Below are 6000 nucleotides of genomic sequence, written 5' to 3'. Positions count from 1 at the left end.
GGTTGAGGGGTAGCTAATTGTGGTTCCGGTCGAGGTGAAGATACCCTGAACAAACCCCTCAAAGGATTGTTTTCCATAGTAACAAGTGACAGTAAATTTCAGCACACTATATAAATGTTTCCTTACCAAAGTCACTTCACTCCCTGGCAACGGGGCCAGAAAATAGCCTTGATGACCCACAAGTACAGAGGATCAATTGTAGCTCTTTTCGATAAGTAAGAGTGTCAAACCCAACGAGGAGCAGAAGGAAATGACAAGTGGTTTTCAGCAAGGTAATGTCCGCAAGTGCTGAAACTGTAAGTAACAGAGTAGTTTGATAGCAAGATATTTTGTAACGAGCAAGTAATGATAATAGTAACAAAAGTGCATAAAGGTAGCCCAATCCTTTTGAGGAAAAGGATAGGCCAAAATGGTCTCTTGTAGTAAGCAAAGCGTTCTTGAGGGCACACGGGAATTTCATCTAGTCACTTTCATCATGTTGATTCGATTTGTGTTTGCTACTTTGATAATTTGATATGTGGGTGGACCGGAGCTTAGTTGTTGTTCTTACTTGAACAAACCTCCTACATATGATTAACCCCCTCGCAAGCATCTGAAACTATGAGAAAAGTATTAAGGATAAATCCGAACCATAGAATTAAACTTTTGGATCCAATCGGTTCCTTAGGGAATAGCGCATAAACTAGGGTTTAAGCTTCTGTCACTCTCGCAACCCATCATCTAATAACTACTCCACAATGCATTCCCTTATGCCCAAATATGGTGAAGTGTCATGTAGTCGACACTCAAATGACACCACTAAGGGAATCACAACATACACACTATCAAAATACCGAACACATATCAAGTTCACATGCTTACTGGCAACATGATTTCTCCCGTGACCTCAAGAACAAAAGTAACTACTCACAAGTGATAAACATGCTCAAGATCAGAGGGGTATTAAATAGCATAATGGATCTGAACATATAATATTTCACCAAATAAACCATACAATAATCAACTACAAGATGTAATCAACACTACTAGTCACCCACAAGCACCAATCTATAGTTCCGGCAACAAGATTGAACACAAGAGATGAACTAGGTTTTGAGATGAGATGGTGTTGATGAAGATGTTGATGGAGATTTCCCTCCTCAAGATGGGAGAGTTGTTGGTGATGATGATGACGATGATTTCCCCCTCCGGGAGGGAAGTTCCCCTGGCGGAATCGCTCCGCCGGAGGGCAAAAGTGCTCCTGCCCAAGTTCCGCCTCGAGACGGCGGCGCTCCGTCCCGAAATTCCTCTCCTTACTTTTTCTAGGTCAAAATGACTTATACACCATAAGATGGGCACCGGAGGTGGGCCTGGGTGAGCACAACCCACCGGGGCGCGCTTGGGCTCCCTAGCGCGCCCAGGTGGGTTGTGCCCACCTGGTGGGCCCCCTCTAGTACTTATTTGCTCCAATATTCTTCATATATTCCATAAAATTTCTCCATAAAGTTGCATCTTGTTTGGAGTTGTGCAGAATAGGTAGCCTGACATAGCTTTTCCAGGTCCAGATTTCCAGCTGCCGGAATTCTCCCTCTTTGTGAGTACCTTGCAAATTATGAGAGAAAAGGCATTATAATTACTCCAAAAAGCATTATTATGCATAAAAACATCATAAATAACAGTAGGAAAACATGATGCAAAATGGATGTATCATAGCTCCATGATGAGCATTGTAGAGATAGAAATTTGCAAAATACATACGGATCTGAATGTTGCAGGCCCATTGACTAAACTTCTCTCACAAGCAAAACATGATCACACCTTAGTACTCTTTGGGTGTTAATCACATAGCGATGTGAACTAGATTATTGACTCTAGTAAACCCTTGGGTGTTGGTCACATGGCGATGTGAACTATTGGTGTTAAATCACATGGCGATGTGAACTAGATTATTGACTCTAGTGCAAGTGGGAGACTGAAGGAAATATGACCTAGGGGCAATAATAAAGTTGTTATTTTATATTTCCTTATATCATGATAAATGTTTATTATTCATGCTAGAATTATATTAACCGAAAACTTGATACATGTGTGGATACATAGACAAAACACCATGTCCCTAGTAAGCCTCTACTAGACTAGCTCGTTAATCAAAGATGGTTAAGTTTCCTAACCATAGACATGTGTTGTCATTTGATGAACGGGATCACATCATTATGAGAATGATGTGATGGACAAGACCCATCCCTTAGCTTAGTATAATGATCATTCAGTTTTATTGCTATCGCTTTCTTCATGTCAAATACATATTCCTTCGACTATGAGATTACGCAACTCCCGAATACGAGAGGAATGCCTTCTGTGCTATCAAATGTCACAACGTAATTGGGTGATTATAAAAGATGCTCTACAGGTGTCTCCGAAGGTGTTTGTTGAGTTGGCATAGATCGAAATTAGGTTTTGTCACTCTGAGTATCAACGAGGTATCTCTGGGCCCTCTCGGTAATGCACATCATAAGGGCATCTCCAGCCGCGCCCCCAACCGGCCCTCCCCAGGCGTTTTTGCCACGCCGGTGCCAAAAAACAGCCCAATCGCGCCCCCCAGAAGCCCGTTTTTCGCCGGCTCGGGCCAAAACTGGTGCCGGCGGACCGAGGCCGAACCCGGCGCCCTGGGGGGCGCTTGGGGAGCCGGCACAAGCGAAAAAGGCGCATGGGTCCGCCCTGGCGGCGACCCGAGGGCCTTTTCCCACCGTTTCTTGACGCTTTTCCCTCGCATCCCTCCCGCTCGCTCGCCTTCCTCCCACCATTCCCTCCCTTTCTCCTGCCAAACCCCCTCCCGCTCGCCTTCCAGTCGCCGCCATGCCGCTGAAGAAGTACGCCATGCCGCGCGCGGCGGCAACCACGACTGGCACCGTGGCCTAGCCGAAGCAGAGGAAGCCGAGGGCACCGCCATTGAAGCCACCGGGCATGTCGAACGCCGAGTGGAGGGTGGAAGTTCAGCGACGCAACGCAGTCACCACCGACCGGCGGAACAGGGCCATCGCCAAGAAGGCCCGCGACAACGCGGCGCGCGCGGCGGCGTCCTCCTCATCGGTCGACCACGCGGGGATGATGAATCCACCCATCGTCAGCCACGCCCAGTACGCGCCCTGGGGACAGCAAGGCGCCGGATCTCCATGGGGATCATCGTCGCCCGGCTATGCCGACGGCGACGCGCACGGTGGGTTCAACCCAAACATGACCTTCCCCCATGGCCACCCCGCGACGCGCACACCCTCGCCAGCCTTCGTCGGCGTGCAGTACCCTCCATACAACTACTCGCCGCCCGCCTATGCGTCCACACCGACGCCCCATCTCCGCCGTGGACCACTGCCCTTCTCGCACCTTGGCGACACCGACGACACAGGAGCCGACATGGACGGCATCATCGTGACAGGATCGACCGCGGCCGCCGCGTCTCCCGGGTTCGCCACCCAAGTCCAAAATTGAAAAAACCAAGAAGTTCAATTTTAAAAATACAATAGTTCAATGTATATGAAAAAATCGATTTCCTCGATAATAAATAATAAACCAAGAAGTTCAATTTCAAAAAATGGAGCAGTTCAATATTTATCACAAAAACTTAATTTTTCCCATTGCTAACCAATAAACCTAGAAGTTCAGTTCGAAATAACGAAGAATTTGTATAATGTTTATTACAAAACTAAGATTTTTTTCCGTATAAAAATCGAATACAATTCTTTACTCAAAAATATAAAAAGGTGAAGTTCAAATTGAAATAACAGAGAAGTTTGGAGTTTATTAAAACCTAGGATTTACCTGTTGAAAAAAAATCAAAAACACAGCACCATTTTGTGCACTATTAAAAACAACTCATAAACGAAAAGAATGGTTGCTAGAAGTTCAATTGCTCAACGAGGAAAAGTTCAAAAAATTCTTGTGAGAGAGGTTGACCGTGTATTTAGATGTCCAAAATACATAAAAATATGTTTTTTGTGTTTTAAAATAATTTTCTCAAACCAGAGAGAAGTTCAAAAGTGATAACAACCGGAAGTTCACGTACTACATGGTGTGTATTTCATATAAGAAATATACAATAAAGTGAAACAGAGTGAAGTTCAAAACATACATGCCACAGAAGTTCACCTACTTCACGCAGTGCGAAAAACAACACATAAAAAATACAGTGAAGTTCAAACAGACATGCCCCTGAAGTTCAACTACTTCACGCAGTGCATTTCCGAACGCAGAAATCATGATCTCGCCATTTTCTAATTTACCTCAAAACTACAGGAATATCATTTGTGTAAGTTTCAAGTCCTCGATTGGATAAAGTTAAAAAAATATTGTGAGAGGGGTTTGTACAAAAGGAGTAGCATTTGTGTAACACTAATGAATGGATGAGAAAATTACAAACAAAAATACGTCAAAGAAGTTCAACGTGAAAACAGCATGAAGTTCAACTACTACGTTGAATGAATTTCAGATGAAAAACTTTTAAAATCATCACGGGTATGAAAAAATGATCAACACGGGAAAGTTATGTGCTTACATCAGCTTTCCACTGGTATATCACTTGCTCAATTCTGGTGAGTGGATGGAGAGTTACGAGCAGTGGATGGAGACCTACGAGCAAAAAAGTCATGTGAAAAACAGAGTGAAGTTCAGGTACACGCGTCGAGAAGTTCAGAATCTTCATGCGGTGCATTTTCGAAGAATCTGTTTCGGGATAAAGGCAGAACGCGTGATCCCGTCATTTTCGAAATTACTTGAAAACGTCTAGGAATCAGAGAAAACCATCAACATGAAAAAGTTTCGCATTTTCCATAGCTTTTCAGCGGTATATTATTTGCACCATTCCGATAAAGTTTGTAGAAATTACGGCGAAAATATGTTTTTCACCATTTTCGAAACTGACTTAAAACCGTAAAGAATTGGGAGAAACAACACATACCAAAAAAAAATTCATTTGTTCAAGCTTTTCAACGCCATATCATTTGCTGCATTCGGACGCATGGTTAAAAAATTAGCTCGAAAATACGAACTCGGTAGGACTTGGACCATTTTCTAAATTACTCTTAAACCATTCAAAATTAGAAAACAACTTTCAAGATGAAAAAGTAGAGCATTTTCATAAGCTTTCCAACGCCGTATCATATGCCTCCATTGGGTTAGCCGTTTAGAAATGACATCGAAAAAACGAACTCAGCTGTTCGGTTTATGAAATTTTACGTTTTTTCAAATTACTCTTTAACCATAGGGAATTAGAGAAAACTTTCAACATGTGGAAGGAGTAGTTTTGCAGCAGCTTTCCAACGCCATATTATATGCCTCATTCCGATAAACGGTTTAGAAATGCGACCAAAAATATGATTCACGTTTTTTGTGCAAAGAAAAAACGGTTTTCAAAACTGCTCTTAAACCGCTTATATTTGCCAAAAATTTAAGTTAGGTCATGATATTGGTGTCCATAGCTTTCCAATGGTGTATCGCAAGCCCCATTTAGGCAATGTTGGCGGAAGTTCAACCTAGTTCACAGGGAAGTTCAACATACTACTAGCGGGGCAGGTCAGGTTGTGATCAGAATATTATTCTGATCCCGTGATCAGAATAGTGTTTATTCTGAACTTCCCGAGTAACGCGCCTGACCTTTCCCGAGTACTAGGTAGAACTTCAGCTAAAAGGTGTCCAAATGGGGCTTGCGATATACCGTTGGATAGCTATGGACATCAGTATCATGACCCAAGTTAAATTTTTGGGAAAATGTAAGCGGTTTAAGAGCAGTTTTGAAAACCGTTTTTTCTTCATACAAAAAATGTGAATCGTATTTTCGATCGCATTTTTAAACCGTTTATCGGAATGAGACAAATAATATGGCGTTGGAAAGCTGCTGCAAAACCGCTCCTTCCACATGTTGAAAATTTTCTCTAATTCCCTACGGTTAAAGAGTAATTCGGAAAATCAAAAAATTTCGCAAACCAAACACCCGAGTTCGTATTTTTGACGCCATTTCTAAATGGCTAA

The sequence above is a fragment of the Triticum aestivum genome, chromosome 4A (assembly GCF_018294505.1).
Source record: "Triticum aestivum cultivar Chinese Spring chromosome 4A, IWGSC CS RefSeq v2.1, whole genome shotgun sequence".
Classification (NCBI taxonomy): domain Eukaryota; kingdom Viridiplantae; phylum Streptophyta; class Magnoliopsida; order Poales; family Poaceae; genus Triticum; species Triticum aestivum.
This window is presented reverse-complemented; position numbering follows the sequence as displayed.